Source organism: Homalodisca vitripennis, unplaced genomic scaffold (assembly GCF_021130785.1).
Source record: "Homalodisca vitripennis isolate AUS2020 unplaced genomic scaffold, UT_GWSS_2.1 ScUCBcl_4241;HRSCAF=10305, whole genome shotgun sequence".
Lineage (NCBI taxonomy): Eukaryota > Metazoa > Arthropoda > Insecta > Hemiptera > Cicadellidae > Homalodisca > Homalodisca vitripennis.
In genome coordinates this window covers 13,985-35,274 of record NW_025780361.1, presented here as the reverse complement: position 1 = coordinate 35,274, position 21,290 = coordinate 13,985, and the positions used below count along the sequence as shown (strand labels likewise).

The window sequence follows — 21,290 nt, the reverse complement described above, 5'->3', positions numbered from 1 at the left end:
TTATAATTTATTATAGTGGTTGATGTAAGACTATTAAGTGAGATTTAATTTAAATTAATAATATTAATTAATTAAAATATTACGCCATTCTGAATATTAGCATAATTATGTGCATAAAATATTATTCGATGGTCAGAATTTATTAATTGAATCAATAAAATGAGGAAAGTATTAAGTTAATCTTATGCAAACTGGGAAGCCACATTTAAATTACAGATTTAACATCAAGGAAATTGGCTGATATTACAAAGTGCTAAATGAATGATTCATAAATTCATTGCAGTGCATTGGAGAAAATTAACAATTTTAATATTTTATTGACAGAAGTAACTTTAAAAGAAATCCAATTATTATTCTATACATCCAACGTACTTTACATTATACGAGTGATTAAGAACGGCGTATCTTATTCTTTATAGTTAATTAGTGATAGAATTATTCCAACAATATCGATTTGTACATTGCAACGTAATCATGGAATACATGAGTAACTAAAGAACAGTCATGTGCAAGATGTAACGTAATGTAGTGCTTCAAAATCCATAAATAAATTAGGTAAAGAATGCAAATAAGTATTGAATTCATGAAATGGTAACTTTTGAGTAAAAAGAAAAAGTCTTTCATTCATAGAGCTCGGTTTTTTTATTTTCCATCTACAGTAGAACAAGTAAGTGGAGTTGCTGCCTGCCGAGATGACGAAACTATTCATAATTTGACCTATCTTTTCGGTTAGATCATTCCCAAGCATAACGTCAGTACGTAGATATAGTTTTTGAAAATGTGGAGAGCAGTTCATATGCCATGTTTTTGTTTTACTTGTACGAAATTTTAGCTCCAAGCTCATTTATCTGGTCAGTCAACAGTTTTTTTTTATGTATTCTGTTTATTTTTGTAATATTCATTATTTTCTGATCAATATTTCATTCACTTTAGGCTTGCGATCACATTTGCCAACTAGATGTGGCCCGTAATTCATATTCCTATCAGGCGCTAACTTGATGCTACTCACTGACTTTTGAAAAAAGCCTTAGCTGTTGGCTATTTTTGGTTTTTGAATAACACTTTTTTACAAAATAAGCTTTTCTAAAGCAGTTTTCCTTGGAACAAATCACTGTTTCCCCCATGATTAGGCAAAAGTCCCCACACACTTACTTTTACAATGTTATTGTCACAAAAAACACGCATATTTCGATGGATTTAAACTCCTTAAGCCACTGGGAACAGTACTGAAAAGCTCACATGATAAGGAAAGCTATCAGAAACATGTATAACCAATATCATGAGACATACGTTGAGGTTATACTCAGATTTATTTTTTTTTTTTTTTTTTTTTTTTTTTTTTTCAAAAGCTTTATTTCTGGTTCAATTACTACAAGTAAATAATTATACACAGAAGTTTGAATCATAGAGAACAGAAGAACATAGAAATATTAACATTAGTGGGTTTGCTCCAATGGAGACACCCTATAACAATAATACAGTTAACAGAAAATAAACAATAAAATTAGTACTTGACAAACAATGTAAGTTTCAAATTATAATAAAATGTCTTGAACAAGACGTGCTTTCAGTCTTCTGTTGACAGTTCTTTGGCCAATGTTAAAAATGGACAGCACCTGTTGATTGGTCCAGAGTTTCTAGAAATGTAGCACTTAGTTTTCGGATGTAGTCACAGATGGTCGGAATTTCTAATTCATTATGAATCTGTCGGTTTCTAACAAACCATGGAGAATTTTGTTGCTATTCTCAAAAACTTGTTTTGGAATACTTGAAGTTTGTTCATTTTTGATTTATGGAGGCAAGGACCCCAAACTGGACAAGCATAAGTTAAGAGGGGTCTGAATATTCCTTGGTAGATTAAAAGAGCGCATTTAAGTTTTAAGAGATGATCTTCTATTGATAATTGGGTACATTTGTGCCAATCTTGTGTTTGCTTGATTTAATTTTGAATTTATGTGCTGTTTATAAGTAAGTTTAGAGTCTAATAAGACACCCAAATATTTAACAGTTTCTGTCATTTTTCATTCCATGGTATGATGTTATCTTGAATTTCTATATTCCTTAAGGGATTGAATTTTCTTAGCGAAAATATTTTCGCTTCACATTTTAGAGGGTTAAGTGCGATTTTCCAATTAACGAACCAATCCAACAGTAGGTCTGTATCAGTCCCTCTGAAGCATGTCAACTGCTGTGTCAATGTCTTGATGTTGGGAAATCAAGGCAGTGTCATCAGCGAAAAGAGCAAGCGTTAGAATGAGCTGGAATGGGTAGGTCATGCATGAACATATTAAACAGGATAGGTCCTAAAATTGAGCCTTGTGGCACACCAGCCCGGATCTGTCGAACAGTGGAATGAGTAGAATTTATTTTTACTGAAAAAGTCCGGTTTTCTAAAAAATGATTCGATGATGTTTTGCAAGTAATTTGGAAGTCCAGTTTGAAATAGCTTATACAGAAGGCCTTTGTGCCATACTTTGTCAAAGGCCTGAGCAACATCCAGAAACAAAGCAGCAGAGTGTCTTTTATTTTCAAACCCTTGCACTATTGTTTGTGTTAACCTCGCAAGTTGCTGCGTAGTAGAATGTTTTGCCCTAAAAACCGAATTGGTGGGGAGGAATACATTGAGCATCTTCAATGAATCTGCATAGTCTCTTCTGTATTAGCTTTTCAAATACTTTTGCCAGAGTGGGTAGTAGTAGGCTGATGGGTCTGTAAACTAGAGGGATTTCTAACAGGCTTACCGGGCTTGTGGATAACAATAACTTCAGCATGTTTCCAGGATTTAGGAAAGTAACCAACGTGTAGGCATGCATTAAATAAAGTTTTTAATAGCTGATGGGCTGTTGGCGGGAGTTCCTTTAATATTAAGTTTGTTATCAAGTCATACCCAGGAGCTTTCCTCAACGGTAGGTATTGGATAACATTTCTAATTTCAGATGTTGAGATATACTGAGTGGGAAGCTCAGCAGATAAGAGTGTGCTATTTAAAAACCTGTTGACTTCATCTTCAGTTTGCAAATTAACAGTAGGGTTAGGGGAAAAAAGCATTTTCAAAATAATTCGCAAAAAAAACCTCACATTTTTTTTCAGAGTCACTCTGGTACGTCTCCTGGCCTTGTTGAAGGGGAGGGATCGTAGAAGGCGTTCTGAGAATTCTTTTGGTTGCCAGCCACATTGAACTATCGCCTGGGTTTATTTTCACTCAAATATTTCTGATAGTCATTAATTTTGAAAATATCTAATTCTGATTTTATTTTCCTGATGAGCCTGTTAAGCTGCATGCGATCTTCTGGATGCCTGTGTCTCTCTGCCACCGTCTCCTAAAAACATGTTTTTCTTTAATTAAATTAAGAATTCTTTGCGGAGGGCGATTAGGACAAAACATGGTTTGTGATTGTTTTGCGACTGCTTTTTTAACCGAATTTTTAATCAGCTCAGTGAATTGTAGTACACAGTTGTCAATATCTTCGAAAGACTGTAAACAATTCGGCAAAGATAATATTAGTTTCTAATTCGTTATGAAATACAGCCCAGTCAACTTTACCATTTATTAGTTTCAATGGAGGATTGGTAAAATCGGGTTTAATTGAAAAAGTTACAATTACTGGTAAGTGGTCAGACGTTAACTCGCATAAGGTTTGCTGTACTATCGGTTCATTGAAATTATTAAACAAAACAATATCTAATATGTCAGGTTGCTGGTTTTCTCTGCCACGGATAAAATGTTGGTTCTACAGGAGCAGATATATTAATAGTTGTACGCATCAAGTAGTCATTCAATTTATTACCCTTTGGGTTATTAGTGCGACATCCCCATAAAGTGTTTTTTTTACTGTTTAGATCTCCCATTAAAATAGTAGGACTATTATTATAGAGAATCCTATTAAAATCTTCATCAACAAAACGTTTGTTAGGAGGTAAGTATGCTGATACTAATGAAAAGTTGAGTCCATTTTGTAAAAATATTTTTATGGAAACAGCTTCTAAACTTTGTAACTGGGGAGCAAGAAATTCGTGGTGTTTTATGTTTCTTTTGATCAAAATTGCGACACCCCCAGAGGCATGAGGAGCCACTCGGTCCTGTCTGTAAATAGAATAGCCACTTATTTTAAATTTATCATTGGGCAGAAGTGAGTTTCAGTGACACATGCAACATCTATATTATGTCTTACTAGGAAAATCTGTAAAGAGATGTTTTTTGTCTTTCAAGCCATTGGCATTCCAATTGAGAACAATTAAGTTTTTTAAAGAGAGTTGGGGCCTGATTGTTAGTCACGGGCATTTTTTAAAGAAAGAAGCAATAACCTGCTGAATAACCTTTTTCAACTGGGGTATGAGTATTTTTACTACATTGCTTATTATTTCGTCAAGACCTGAGATGTTACCTGCTTCCAGAGATTGTGGATCCTCTACGGAGTTTGCAGTTGAAGGAATGTACGACGGATGAGCCACCTCAGCATAGCTGGGGGAGTTCATATTCAACGGAGATCGAGGTGCGGAGATGATTTTGGTTGAGTTTTTCCCTAGGTTTCGTTGAGTTTTCGGGTCGTGTCGTTGTAACTTGTGGACGAGATTCTTGGTCGTTCCCTATGGAGGATTTCTTGCGACCGGTCAATTTCTGCTTGATGCCCTGGTAGTATTTACACCTCCTGTAATTTGAAGTATGTTCCTCGCCGCAGTTAACACACACTGGTTTGGTTTCTTTACTGACCGGGCAGTCTGAATAGAGATGGATCCCGAGCACCGCACACAGCGAGGGTCCAGTTTGCAGAAGTTTTTTGTGTGACCAAAGTCTTGGCATCTCAGACACTGTGGGATGTTTTTTGACTTCCTTTTAATTTCCACTTTAACTATGGCGTGAAACAATTGTTCAAGGTTCATAATATCACGACCACTTTCCGAATTCTCCAGCTCTACAAAACAGAGTGGCATTGGACTTTTGTTTTTGTTGAACAATCTTGATACTTTAATGGTCGGGTAACCCATGTCACATAACTCTTGATTGATTTCTTTCGTCAGTTAGAGAGTAGGGAACATTACGAATGATCACTTCAAGGTTTTTGTCCTGGGAAGGTTTAAACGTGAAAAACTTTACTTGATTTGTTTCATAAAAGTTAGTTAGTTTCCTGTAGTCATTTATTTCTGTTAGGTTTTATCTTGATCGATTTAGCTTTGATTTCATACTCAGATTTAAAAATTCTCTAAAATACATCAGCTGATTCAAGTGCAGCAATGCTTAAAAAATGTGCTGATACATTTTAACTAATGTGAAAATAATGATGCAATTATAACATGATGGTGCAGAAGAACAAACAATAGTTACTCTAAAACTTAACAAATTTAAATGTTTAGTCTTTTAATTTGGCCACCTACTGCAATTTACACTGTTTTCATAAAATTAACTTTCATTTCTTATGCATAATTTGTTATGGCTGGTGTCAAATTCATTGAGACTTCATTTAAACTACTGATAATTCATATTTATAAAATTAAGTTATGAAAGTGTTTTGTAATTTTGAAGAGATGTCTAATTGTCTAGATAATATATTATTTGATGATCAACAAAATTTTAATTCCAAATTATTATTTGCTTACACAATAATTTTATTTAATTTCCTTTTTATGATACAACACTTTTTAAATATGTCTCATACAGGTGTTCATGTATGTAGCTAAGAATAATGCTTTACTATAGAATAATCTATATGAAATTCCTATCCACCTATACGACATTTCTTGGACTGACCTTGGACGACAAGCTAAAATTTCACAACCATATTGAAAATGTATCCAAAAAAGTGAGCTCAGGAATATTTGCCACTCGCACCTTAGCAAAATCATCTAACTCTGATGTTCTTCTTTCTGCATATTACGGACTCATCTACCCGCATCTCGTCTATGATCTGCCCATATGTGGGTGTGAGAACAAAAGGACACTGTTTCTGTTCCGCCTACAAAAAAAGCAATCAAAGCAATTTTTCAATTAACAGGCGTCAATCTTGTAGACCGACTTTTAAGTCTTCCAATATTTTTACTTTTTCATGTCTTTATATTTACGAAACTTTATCTTTTCTAACTCAATACATTGAAATTTTCAAAATTCCCCGTAACCATCAGTATAATTTAAGAATTTCTAACGACCTTCAGATTCCTGCACATTTCACAGATTTTTTTCAAAAAAATCACCGTTACAATGCATAAACCTGTTTAACAAACTCCCTATGCACCTCAAAACAGAGTCAAACCATTTAAAATTTAGGAAAAGACTCCAATTTCACATTTTAATTTTGAAATGTTGTTTTATAGCTTCTACCAAAGTGTTCCCTGATTTTGTTAAGGTACTTATTATGGACTGAGGTTATAAAAATTTCTTCCTATAATAAGGTCCTCTCCTAGGAATTACTTGAAAAATATTAAATTAAAACGTCATTTTTACATAAATAGTAATGACTTCTCATTGTTCTGTCTAAGTAATGATATTAAGACACATCTAAGTCAACATGGCCAAATTTATAACCTTGGTCTAGTTTACACTAGTTATTCAAAAACTCGGGAGTGCCGATGCCCGAGCGGTCTACGATGTCGGTCTTAGATCTGAATTAAAGATAGCGCAGGTTCGAATCTTGCATGTGACCGTTGTACTTTTTATAAGTACCATCAACGTTTTACTGTATGGACTCTCCTCCTTATTCTGTTAAATGAGATCCTCGTACAGGCAAATGGCCCATGAGGACAGGCAGAATAAGGCTTAAAAGAGGATTGAACTCTCTCAAAAGGACCCAAAGTATCCTTGAGTATGAACCTGAGAGTATCTGGTTTATTTTCTATGAAAATTATCAAAATCTACCAATAATTCAAACTAATTCCAAACGGTTTGGTTTATAACACTTTTAGTTTATATAGATCACTGTAGACTCTGCAGATCTACATAGATATAGATCTGCAGTAGTTTTGCACCACGCTGTATTATAATAAGCGGCCTCCACCTTAATCGAATTATCGATATTTATGAAACTAAATCACGTAATAGGTGTTTCAAATTAAAGGATTTTTAAACTAAAACAGTAATAATTCAGTTATGAATAAAAAAAACTATCTTCACTACGTGTATTTATAAAACTAACAAAACAAAACATTTTAACATTTAGTTACATTTTACTATTTTTAAAGAATAAACGTGTCTGACAACTTATCACATAAATAACACATGTACATCGCCATTGTACTTGTGGCCATTACTCAAATACGATACGAATGATTTTATTTTGCTTTAATTAATTTTGATCTAAATTGTTATTCGATACATTCAAAATAACTGCCAATAATTAATTGTAATTAGAATGTTTTTGTAATCGACAATTTAGGTATTTCTAATCGATAATTTGGTATCATTTTATAAATTATGGATGGCAATATGTATAACATAGATAAATACGGGTAATTTTACTGTTACATGTGGTCGCCCTGGTCCATTTTTTCAGTCGACATCATCACTGTTTGTTGTGGTTTTGTAGGTTATGTCTGTTTTTAAGTCCTTGTTAGGTTAATTAATTTACTCTATTATAATCTTAGTATACTAAAAGTATTCACAGTTCGTCACTGCGTAAAACATGAAGTTCACAATACCTTTAGGAAAACACAATTTATACAGAATGATGAGAAATCAATGGAAAGTGGCTCGGAAACGACCGGTGTTGAAAACGAACGCTGAGAAAGTGTTACAAGCCAATAATTTGGAACTGGTTGATGCAAATGAATTCGTAGCATCTCCTAAGAAAACGTTTGAGTAAGTGTATGTTTTATTCATATTATCAACTCTTTGTATTTGAATTTTTAAACCACATGATAGGTAATTTAAATCAATTTGTGTTAGGTTAGGAGGGTAGACTTTAATAAGGGAGTGTGGCCTACCCGTTATTCAATTGCCATTTTCAAATGGTTCGATTGTTTTTATCCGAAGGATAATTTAGTATTACAATTTATTTAACTTATATGATTTCAGCTTATTAGTTATTTTAATGTAAACTATAAACAACAAGGAGTACCTAATATTTATAGACTTTGATAATGGCTATCAATATGAGGAAAATATGTCAGATATCTCTCACAAGTGACGAGATTTGTTTTCAGTAGCTTCAACATATGGGTTTGGCTCCTGGTAACACGTGGGGAGAATTCTTTCCTCAATTTCACCAAAGGGGTTACTTATTGATATCAAGCTGGGCAAGTTATAAATATTGTAAGGTTTCTTTGGTATCTAAGTCTAGACTATTGTTTGGTTTTGTTATTTTGTAATGTCATGGTAAAATTTGTGAATTTAAAATTGTAATGTACGAGATTCTTCTTGTTACAGTAATTTATTATAACTCTTACTGTGTACGATCGTGTCATTAACCCCTTGTAACATTAACCCCCCCCCCCCCGGGAATTTATTCATATGACCAGAAAATATCCTGACTAAATTAAACCCCCTGATGTCTTAACACCCTTTAACATTAATCTCCCCCCCCCCCCCCGGGAATTTCCTGGCATGACAAGATAAACATCTGAGCAAATTACATCGAAATTGGATAATATATTGAATTGTTCGCTAATAGCAATTGCCATTTCGAGACAGCTGCAAAGAATACACACCTTGGAATACCGCAGAACGGTTGAGGGCCTGTCATAATTGACGCTGAGCCCCGGTTAGCCAGGGCATCAGCTCTTTCATCCCCAGCAGGTTGGCTAATTGGTTAAAAATAAAACAGCTTCCCCCAAACGAGCATCAGTCAGAAAATCTTGCAAAATAGAAAAATAAACTTTATTTTTTTGTACATTGATAAAGTTAAAATATATATATTTCCAAAGGGAAGTAACATATAATTATCTTGTTTTAGTTTATTTAATTTTTTAATGCTTAGTTCATCATGAAATCCCTGATGAGCCATTACTTTACCTATAGCCTAGTTTTTCTTCTCTTGTTAGTGGAAATATGTCATAAGAAATCATTTAAGTAGTAGCAAACAGACAAGTAGAAGCATTCTAGTTCTTCTGTTAGTCATCTTGATGTGCATCACACAGTTCATAGTTTTAAAACAAATTGTAAAGTACAAAGCGTTAATTATCTGCATGTTTTAATGTTGTAATCTTTGTTTAGTTAATGCTTATCAGGGATAATAATTCGAGTTTAGAATGAATCAGTTGTACAAAGATATTTATAAAATAAGCCTATTTGCAAACATTATTTTTTTAACCATTTTCCGAAAATTAATTTTGAAACATATTCCTACCACATTGTATATTTCATTCTGACTTTAAAGAACGTAAGTAATAGGCTACAACATATATTGATGCCTAATTAATACTAAATCTATTAATTTATTACCAAACTCAATTTTATACAACCTTTTATCATAATTTATGTCCATAGTCAAACCGCTTTTTATTTTGTAGCTTAAATTAGTAAAATTCCATGTACCCTATGTGTATAATAAAGTTTATTAATTATGAAATTTGACGTAATGTGGCTACATCATAACTTTCTTTTTATAATCGGAATGTTATCCCCAAATGGTAGAAATTTTGTAAAGTTGTATAAGCCTATTATAAAAAAAAATTGTATGACCAACTTCAAATTTAAATGCTTTTTCTTATTTAATTTTGAAAAAAAAACAATATATATACATGAACAATTTTTACTATGGTACTGAATGGATGAACAATACCTTATTACGACAAACGTGTTTGAGTCCGAAAGGCCTCACACACAATATATTTTTACTGCAAAATGTATAATTATTATTAGTTACATTGGATTTTGGACTTTTCCAATCACTCCAAGATCGTTCATAATGTATTAGGTGCCTTTCATATATTTGTTGAGATGAATGTATGTTGTTAGTTTCTCGTCCATTGTGGGTCTGGCACCACGCCCCGTACCCAAGGACGAGAACCACCCTCTCTACAAAGAGCAGCCATGCTTCTTCTACCGAGACCATTCGGTGCTGCTGGAAGGGCTGCCTCAAGCGTTGGCTCTCACAAAACACGGTGCAGTTGGAAGCCGACACCCTGCCACCTCGGATACAGAAATTGGTTGACCAAATACAACTCCCCAATCAGGATAAACTAGTGCAAAGGTAAGGGTATAATATGTCCATACTTTGCTTTGCAGAAAGTTTGTCAATTCAGTAATATTTTTAAATATATAAAGTACAGTCAATGTTATTGTGGCATTTCTAAACAGGGGCTTAGCAAACGGTCACAGATGGTAAATTTTTTCTCTTTGTAGTTGGCAACACAGCTAGTTAAGGCTATACTGGCGTTGAAAGCTGCAGGTATTTTCTATGTATATTCATTGGAATTTGGAATGTATTTAAAGCGTTTTGGTGTTATCCGGAGGCCACTATATTTAGAAAAGCTTTTCTAACCAGGTATTGTCAATTTGCAGGACTCGTTTTTATTCAAAGTTTTATAATATGAAGCTGGGAAACGTTTAAAAAATCCAACTTTTTAAAACCCTATTTTTGTTACATTAGTTTGAACTTTTATTCCTTACATTTTTAATCAATTTCTCCCATACAGTAAAAATTTAAGCCATAATATTTTCTATAGAGTACAAACATGTTTAAAATGTCTGAATTTCATTACATGATATATGTTGTATAGAGACTATTTAAAACAGAGATGGAATCTCTTTAGGTTTAGTTGATTCTTTGTTACAAATACACAGTATTTGTTGCTGTCAGCTTTTATTCTTATAATCAGATACAAAAAATATCATTCCAAAATTAGAAGACATTAAATGCAAAATATTCTAAACTGCCATTCAGAACTCTGTTTACAAAAATATTTAGTTACCAAAGAAAGCCATAATGAGTATGGTCTTTAATTGTCAATATAGAAGTGGTCAAAATGTGGTTTCTTCAGGCTTTGTATTGGAATCCAAAATATGACATTAGATGATTAATTCCTGGATTATTGAAAAATTACATTTGTCCCTTGTACTGGTTATCCAGTAAGTTAGACTAGTCGAGCCTGCTGTCATTTACCTCATTAGCAATCAATCATCTATTGTCAGAACACAAAGTGTATAACAACGTCATCAGTTAAAGGATAACAACGATCCATGCTAGCCTATAATTATTAAGTACAAATACATTTTTAAAATTCATCAACCCTTTAAGTCCTGGGCTTTGAGCAGCTTTTAGTTCAGCACACTTATTAATATTGCTGGTAGATTATATTTGAGGTGGATGCCACTAAAATCTGCCTGTTGCAGTATTTGTTATCTTGGCTTTTTTTCAGAAAATGTGTTCATGTCTTTTATCCATCACGTTTACTTAACTCAAAACCAACCTTTATCTCAAGGTGACATTAATATTTATTGATTATGTACTCACAGATTCAAGGTTCAGAACTTACAATTAGAATCTTATTCAAGTTTTCAATTTTGTTTCTTTTCCTTGAAGATACTCCAGACTTTCACCATATTTGAATTTAAATTAGTGAAAACTATATGAAATACTTATAGCTATCTTACAGTTCCAAAGTAGTGAACAGTTCTAACGCTAATTTTTTCACATATAGCATAGCTACAGAAATATACAATGATAATTTTACTTTGCGAATTAATTGTAGTTCAAAATTAAATACGAGTAAAATTTTGTTTGTAAAAATGTTTGTAGTATTGTATTTTTATATTAATGCTTGTTTTTAGGTGCATAAAGACAACATGCTTGTACGATGCAGAGCAGAAAAAACTACCAGTCAGAAAAGACCCTGAACGGCCAGCCTGGAACTTTCCAAGAGATTTTGGCATAACAGAATCAAGAAAGAAGTAAGAATTTTAAACCACAGAATGAATATATATATATTTAACAAAGTCAATTTGTCAATCAACAATAAAATACATTGCATGACAAAAGTCAATATACATTTAATAAAAAGAATAAGAATGTATCTTAATTACTTAATATTAATGGGACCTCAAATAATCTCTAACAGAGTAATACTCTCTGTCAATTAAAAAACACTTAAGTTTAGATCTGAATTTAGGTGCTACTTCTTCGGATCTCAATTCTAACGGGAGATGGTTAAATAATTTAACCGAAGAGTAATACAACTGTCTTTCAAAAAATGATGTACGGTGCTTTGGAGTTGGCAAACGGAAAGATTTTCTTAAGTTGTAATATTTAGATAGATCAGAGGTAAAAATGTGCATGTTTTTCCTTAGGAAGGTTATGGTCTCAAGGATGTATAGGCACGGGAATGTAAGTACTTTGTTGGTTCGGAAGTACCCCCTACATGATTGGTTTCTAGCTAACCGCAACACAATCCTGAGAGATTTCTTTTGAAGCCAAATAATGTATTGTGTCCTGGTACTTTCAGACCCCCAAATAGGCAGTCCGTAGGTAAGGTGTGGGTAAATACATCCATAATATCCAGCCAAAAGAATATCTCTATTAGCAAAATGGGACAGTCGACGCAATACAAAGATTCCGCTGCCCAATTTGCTACATACACTGTCAATATGAAGATAAAATTTCAGGCTAGAATCTATAGACAAGCCCAGAAAACAAGCTAATGGACACAGCGTTTATGACCTCACTGCACTCTAAACTTGAAATAACTGAATATTAGTTACTGAAATAGACACAGAGTGTAGGTCGATGTTTATTTCAGCTATCTGTATTGAACAAAGAGTTTTTTAATTAATCATTGTTGATGCTTTTAATAAACTAAAGACGCTCTCATAACAATAACTGCTATTTCTCTTGTGGTCTGTAACATGGAATATATCTACAAACATGTTTCCTTACTCTCAAACCAAAAAGATTAGATACCTGAACTAGAATGTTAACCATAAACTAACCGGTAGAGCTACAATAACAGGAGTTGTATTAAAATTGATCTAGTTTATTTCTACAATTAGACACATAAAGCAAATGACTTAAAAACAACTACTTCCAGTTTTTATGCTGATAATAATGAAGATTTTTGGCATTTTTCAACCAAACTACAACTTTTAACATTTATAACTCAGAAAGAAACTTGTTATCCAATTAGGACCAGATTTTTATACAAGATACAAAATGTTAGTTTTTGAGTCTGAAATTTAAGAGTTATAAGAAAAAAAATTGTTATTAAATTGCCATCTTAAACTTTTATTCTTGACTGGGTGGTTTAAATCGGTTCAAAATAATTCTGTATTGGATTAGTTATTATCATGTGTATATAGTGTTATAGGCCACTATTTAAAATGTTTAATTCTTAATACAGATTTCATTGAGCAGATTTTGTTGATATAATAAGGCCGGTGATTGCTTGTCTATGTATATATTTATATATATGTATATAACTGCTAACTAAAATTAAGCATTACAATAATGCAAGAAAAATATGTTCTCATAAGTGCGCATAACAAAAACCAAATAGCTTGAATTTTGTAAGTAGGTTAAGCTTTGTGCAATAATAACGTTGCGGCATTATTTGTTGCCACCTGCAGCAAACATAGTAATGTTTCAAAGTTTGAAAAGGATAGACCTGTTTTAGTTAGCACCACCTTTTTGATCTTAATTTTATCTTCTCACGTTTTTTAATTATCATAGTATGTATTTTAAATGAATAATTTACTAAGTTCATTCAAACTAATCTTTATGTTAGTTTTACTTGAGCACAAATCACAGAATTGTCAGTGTAACTTTTTTTAAACATTATGAGTTTACAACATATACAGATATCATAGAGTTCGACAACTGGTATCTAGAATAACACAAACACACCAAATTTTGTAATTTTGCAAGTCACTTTATTTCTGCCATATGTGGTCTAATCATTTGGTGAAGTTTTGTTGTGGTATAATTAATGATTGTTAACGTAATACTTCCACTACTTTTAAATTTGTTCCAAACACAAAAGTATAATTTTACAATGGGCCATGGTCAGCTGAGGAAGCATCTTCACAGAGTCTGCATCCTTCAGGAGGATCCACTCTGTAGAGTGTGTGATGAGCAGGAGGAAACTGCTGAACACTTGCTCTTTGATTGTCCTACAATAGCAAGGGAGCGGTATGCCATCTTTGGTAGTTTGGACAAGGGTGGTGAATTTCCCCAGGAGGACTTGATAGGTTGTTTTCGGCGGTTTGTGGAGCGGCTGAAATCATAGACTGGTAGGCCTCATGGTGTGCGCAAAAGGCCCTTGAGGCTTAAGTGCATGGCAATAGGCCGCCCCATCGAATAAGAAGAAGAAGGGTTGAAGCCACCGTCAGTTTATTTGTAAAAATATTGTCCTATTGCATTATAACATCCATTAAGTTACAAGCTCTACAAAATATTTTACCCTTTAAAAACGTCATTGAAATATGAATAACACTTTGGATAGATACATAGGCTCTCTATGTGTTTTACGAGTAGAGAAAGAGCGCCTTATTAAAATACTGAGAGGTCGGTTACAGTCGTATGCTGTGCAGTCGACTGGTTCATCTGTGTTCGCTGGCAAAGCCCAGAGATCAGTCGTCAGCGTCACGTTCTTCACGACTCACCACTGTGTGCTTCCCTGATGTGGGACAGTGATCCGGTCATGTTGGAAGTGCGAGCAGACATGTGCCTCGTCTCGGACAAGCCCCTGAACCCCCTGGTGGAGCCTGCGGAAGCCGAGGGGCTGGAGGTACCGGAATTGACAGTGTCGCATCCTCTCATCTCTCTCGAGGAGAACAACTTCTACGAGTTGAAAGATGTGTTCCGTAAGTTGATGAGAGTTGCCACTCAACCTTAATATCTGGCAGTAACATTTCTTGTTGTAACTGTTAATATCATATTCTGAATAGTAATGAGTGATTGCAGTGGTGATATTTATTCTCAGTTAATTACAAGATTTTCAATATAAGTAAGTAAAGTAAAATTTATAATATTTTACCCCTCTAGTTTATATTATTCTAAAAAGTGTAATATAGTAGAGACAATTTTGAACTCTACACTAAAACATTATTTATTAATGTGAAACTAGCATTCGATAACTGTAGTACAACGTTGTAAATTCTTTGCTGTTTCTGCTCGGTATGTCCACTTTTATCAATTAAAATCAATGATTAAAACAATTTTTTTAGATGCCTACTTTTTAGATATTTTAACTAAAATCAAAATGCAACCATAACGCAGCAAGACAATCAGTACACCATCGCTCGATGTGTCACTCACTGCACTGTTAGATCAACTGTAATGTGCATGCACTGATAGGTCTTTCAGCGCCTTCTTGATTGTCGTGCAGGTCACCACATGCCTGTCTGTACATGTCACTTCTTGTCCCTTAACATGACCTGACCACTGAGTCATTTTTATTTTTGCCAACTTGCAAATTTAAATTTGTGATGAAGTCGATGTTTACCTACGGTTTTATCTTGTTCGAAGAATTCAAACTTCTTTCCATTTGCTTTTTTTTTGGGGGGGGGAGGAAATATATACGAAATTTGAAATCTTTGTGGGGAATCAGGCAAATTTTGGGAACAATTTCAAACGATTAATTGTTGAGGTTTAATACTTATGTAACGATGCATCCAACTCAACCACCCTCCCCCATAACATTCCATAATGCTGCTGAAACCACCCCATCCTCCCTTTGGATCGATACGAAATTTATGAGCAACACTAACTAAATAGAATTTTTAACTTTACTATTGCTTACTGCTAGATAAAATAAACTGTGTATCCACCCACATTAGATACGGCTTACAGACAATATAAGCATCTATAATATGTTATATTGATTATTATAACAAAATTAATCCTCCAATAAATAATTTTAATTGTAACACTTCGTGATATAAATTCTATATATGTGTTTACAGACTCGTGACGGGCCATCCCCTGACATGATAAAAAAAAATGTTTGTTACTATAAAAAATAGATTTATATGTGCAGTAATAAATGGTGTACCAAGTTTTATTGCTTTACCTGTAATCGTTCAGGAATTATCAAGCCCCTACGGGACTCTTTTTACACCCTGTATATTAATTGTATGTTTTACGATTTGAAACTGAAGAAGAGGGAAGATACCAAACAGCATGTCCTTTGTCACAACACAGTGATGGAAAATGTCCACAATCCTATTGTAGATTTATTGTTTTTTTTTTTTTTTTTTTGCTTTAGCACTACAGCCAGACAGCAAGTTCAGCCAAGTGCAGACAGTCATTGTACACCACAATCTCACGGAGGTCAAGAACCTATTTGATGCTCCCGTGCAAGAAAGCCAGTTGCTGGGTCGCTCTCTTATGAAAGCTTACACTATGGCCATTGCCCAAGCCAGATATAACTATGGGGTGAGTGTTTTTTTCATACTGAGGTGTAATATGTTTTATACTACATATGTATACAGGATGTTCACAAGCAAACAACTGATACCTTTCAACTGTGATATGTTTGGCACTCCCAACTTGTGCAAACGTATCTTTAAAGTGATCGTGCTCGCTTATGCGTTGACAGATTTTTATTAAATACGTACCGTGGGAATCGTTATAATAATTAAAAAATGTGTTATTTTGTAACATTTTTCTAACCAATGTAAAACAGCTGATACCTATCAAAAGACAAAATGTTTGCTGCTCCAGGCTTGTGCAAGCGTACCTTTAAAGTGGTTGTGTTCGCTTATACATTGTCGGATTTTGTTAAAACAAGTACCGTTGGAATTGTAATGAAATAGCTCAAATAGTTGGTGTCTAGTACATTTTTTATAACTATATAGGTTTTTTGTTATATGACTTTTCATATTTTCAATAGATGCCATTTTGTTAATGTTGAATAAAATATCATTATTTTTTTCTGTTATCCATTCAAACCTATGTGCCAAATTTGGTTTCCTTAGTTTTAAATAGTTCTAGAGATATAAATTTTTGTATAAAAAATACAAAATGGTGGCTGGCAGTTAAACAATACATTTCTCAACCTATATATAAGAAATGTTTTGCTTGAAATGATGAAAACTATCACCCACAGAAGTTTGTGACACCCTTTTGTGAACACCCTGTATACACACTAGCAGTTACCCGCGGCTTCACACACAATTATCAAAATCAAAGGGCGTATTCTACTTAATGAGAGTATTTATGATACAATATCCTGGAGCCCTATGATATCTTTCAAACAAGAAGTATGTATTATTTCAGTGTCCATGGTTAAGAGATTAAAAGTTAAATACAAATTTGACTTTGAATTTGTTCTATTTTAGGTTTTGTTGTACTCAAAAAAATATTTAATGTTATAAGTATCAAACACCTAATTCAGCCAAAAAGTCATAAAGTCCATCTGTTTGAATTAATTTTCTGTCTAAGGCATTTCCAGTGCCATAGTTGAGTTTTCCTTGTGCCCCGATCAAGAAATAATATACCGATAAAACCAACTCTGATCAATAAGCGTCTATTTTCAGCTCTTTCAATTAACTTCCTGTCTAAAATATTTCAAGCTCAATTGCTAGTTATAGTTTGCCTTTTAGTCCCGATGAAGAAAAATATATTTTCTTATGTGCAACTGAAAAGCTACTGCAATAAAGATTCAGGTCTGACTCTTTACGTACACTTCAGGTCTAATTTATTTACGGTAAAAATTGATGCTGGAAATGTGAGAACAAACTTAAGCATTGACAACTACTCGATTGGCTGGGTAGAAAGTTTTAAATATTTGGGTGTAACAATAAACAGCAAAAACGTGGAGGATATAGAGATACAAAGCAAATTAGCTAATGCAAATAGGTGTCTTGGGGCGTGTACAAAACTCTTTACGTTCAAGATTGTTGTCACAATGCTCCAAAATAAGAATTTATAAAACAATCATTCAACCAGTCCTAATGTATGGAAGTGAAAACATGGACATTAACGAAGAAAAATGAGGGGCGGTTGATTGTTTTTGAGAATAAAGTTCTCCGAAAAATATTTGGACCACTATGTGATGAAGGGGTGTGGCGAATAAGAAAAAATAGAGAATTACGCAGTGTATACCAAGATCCTGATATTGTGGCTTTGGTGAAGGCAAAGAGAATTAGCTGGCTAGGACATGTACATCGGAGACAGGAAGGCACAAGGTTAAAAGAGGTCTACTAGGCGGTACCGGCAGGAAGGCGCCCTTTGGGTAGGCCAAAGATAAGATGGTGCGATCAAGTGGTCGAAGATGTGACCCGGTGTGGAGGGTCTGTGGATCTGGCGGAAGACAGGGGGGCGTGGAAGAGGCTCATAGACGAGGCAAAGAATCGACTGAGATTTGTTACGCCCCGGCAGTAAGTAAGTAAAAATTGATGCAGCCCTTTTAATCTACTTTCAATCTATATTTCTAGTGCTATAACTGACTTTGGTTTTATTATTCTGGCCAAGAAAATATATGCATACATACGCTTAAAAAAATTCAGTCAAAAATATTACTTCTGTTGCTTGTCTTTTCCTTCCGGTATCAGAGGAAGAATAAGCCATGCCATTGTTTTTCCAATGTCAATGGAGCCACTTTCATGTACCGTATGTGCAAATATTCACAGCTTTGTTCATTAAGGTGGGTTTTATAAAATAGTATTTCTAATGCATTAGATGGTTAAAATTTGGCACTTGTGCAATCAATAGTAAAAATTAGATATTAATTTTGTCTTGGAAATATGCATTACACAACTGATCAAGTACTATGTATTTTGTTTTTTTTTTTTTTTTTATTTAAGTGTAACCAAATGTTTTTGCCTCTTTGACAAAACTTCAGCTGAAGTTATTAAAAGCTGTTTAGTGTCAGTTGACTTTAAATAGCTTTTCATAAATATTATATAACTATTTTCCCAAATCCTACAATATTCCAGGAAACTTTTCCTTTTCATAAAATCTTTCCTTGAATTTCAATGAATGTAAAAAAATTAGCCAAATCGGACCAGCCGTTCTCAAGATTAGCGCTTTCCCAAATCCTACAATATTCCAGGAAACTTTTCCTTTTCATAAAATCCTTCCTTGAATTTCAATGAATGTAAAAAATTAGTCAAATCGGTCCAGCCATTCTCAAGATTAGCGCTTTCCCAAATCCTACAATATTCCAGGAAACTTTTCCTTTTCATAAAATCCTTCCTTGAATTTCAATGAATGTAAAAAAAATTAGCCAAATCGGTCCAGCCATTCTCAAGATTAGCGCTTTCCCAAATCCTACAATATTCCAGGAAACTTTTCCTTTTCATAAAATCCTTCCTTGAATTTCAATGAATGTAAAAAATTAGTCAAATCAGTCCAGCCATTCTCAAGATTAGCGCTTTCCCAAATCCTACAATATTCCAGGAAACTTTTCCTTTTCATAAAATCCTTCCTTGAATTTCAATGAATGTAAACAAATTAGCCAAATCGGTCCAGCCATTCTCAAGATTAGCGCTTTCCCAAATCCTACAATATTCCAGGAAACTTTTCCTTTTCATAAAATCCTTCCTTGAATTTCAATGGATGTAAAAAAATTAGCCAAATCGGTCCAGCCATTCTCAAGATTAGCGCTTTCCCAAATCCTACAATATTCCAGGAAACTTTTCCTTTTCATAAAATCCTTCCTTGAATTTCAATGAATGTAAAAAATTAGTCAAATCAGTCCAGCCATTCTCAAGATTAGCGCTTTCCCAAATCCTACAATATTCCAGGAAACTTTTCCTTTTCATAAAATCCTTCCTTGAATTTCAATGAATGTAAAAAAATTAGCCAAATTGGTCCAGCCATTCTCAAGATTAGCGCTTTCCCAAATCCTACAATATTCCAGGAAAACTTTTCCTTTTCATAAAATCCTTCCTTGAATTTCAATGAATGTAAAAAATTAGTCAAATCAGTCTAGCCATTCTCAAGATTAGCGCTTTCCCAAATCCTACAATATTCCAGGAAACTTTTCCTTTTCATAAAATCTTTCCTTGAATTTCAATGAATGTAAATAATTAGTCAAATCAGTCCAGCCATTCTCAAGATTAGCGCTTTCCCAAATCCTACAATATTCCTTTTCATAAAATCCTTCCTTGAATTTCAATGAATGTAAAAAAATTAGCCAAATCGGTCCAGCCGTTCTCAAGATTAGCGATTTTAGCGATTCATTTGTATTAATAAGATAACTAATTAATTATAATACAATTGAATCTAAACTGAAGTATATAGATAATTTCCTAACCATCACTATTATTCCCTTTGACAGCCTCAAGTGAAGGAGTTGCCCCAGCCATTAGTGGTGCAATGTGTGCAGACCGACGGCCAGAACTTCCACTTCAGCGTACTTCAGCTTCACTCTACAGAGGTGGACTGTCACCGCAGAAACGTGTACTGGAGTCTGCCACCCCTACCACTCTATGACGATTGCTCGTACGTCCAGGCTGTGCCACTCTTGCAGGGCTACAACCCCCAGGTCTTCAAACAGTTGCTGGCATTCTACATCAACAATTAAATGACTCAAAGCTGTAGTTTTACCATAATAAATTGTAAATAACATGTTTACTTTCATTGCACAATCCCTTGTATCCTGTCATAATTAACAGTTCCAATATAAGGAAACCGAGCTTTGCTCTGTATTTCTTTCGGGTGAATCGTGTTTTGGAATTCATTTTATGATAAACTTGTCCCCAAGCACTAGGTTTTTTATTATTTTTTTTATTAAGTGCATGTTTTAGAGTTAGTGAAGTTGACACACAACATGGTGGTGATTCCTGACTTACGCGTGCCACAACGCTTTGGTATGATTGTTTATTTTAACCTAGTTTGTAATTATGTATTAGGTTAATTATTTACCTGAAAAAGAGATCAGATTGCAGATCTCCAAACGTAGTGTTACTGATTTATTGTTTCACTGAATGATGGCAAATGTCCAGAAAAATCCTGTTTCTTTCACCACAGAGCCCTTACTTTTTACGATTCAATTATATTGTATTTGCCCGTATCGGTCACATATGTGTTTAAATAACTAAACTAACATATGATTGGAAGACCAAATACCTGTCAAAACGACTTTTTATTTAAATTAAATTTGTATAAATGGCAATATAGCCTTATTTAATTTCAATAAACATTGAACCACAAAAAGTACTTGTCGGGTTCGAGTCCCGGCGGAGCAAGTACTATAAAGCACAATGTATATAAAGGAAGGTGCACTAAGGATATATATACAGGGTGCGGCAAAATAACCTCCCTATTTTCATTGTTTTATCGTGAGTAGAGGGAGGCACTCAGAATGGTGGGGATAGCCGCAGTCGACGCAGGAGAGGGGGAAGTTTAAGTGACGCTCCGCCCGTAGGCACCAGTCGTCAGTCGCCATCATGGTTTGGACGAGTGCACAGAGAGCTTTTGCAG

At 34.0% G+C, this 21,290-nt stretch overlaps 1 pseudogene; it reads left to right on the top strand.

Annotated features, from left to right (window-relative positions):
* The first annotated feature begins 7,479 nt into the window (after nt 1-7,479).
* Nucleotides 7,480-20,435, top strand: LOC124372867 (annotated as a pseudogene).
* The last annotated feature ends 855 nt before the right edge of the window (nt 20,436-21,290 follow it).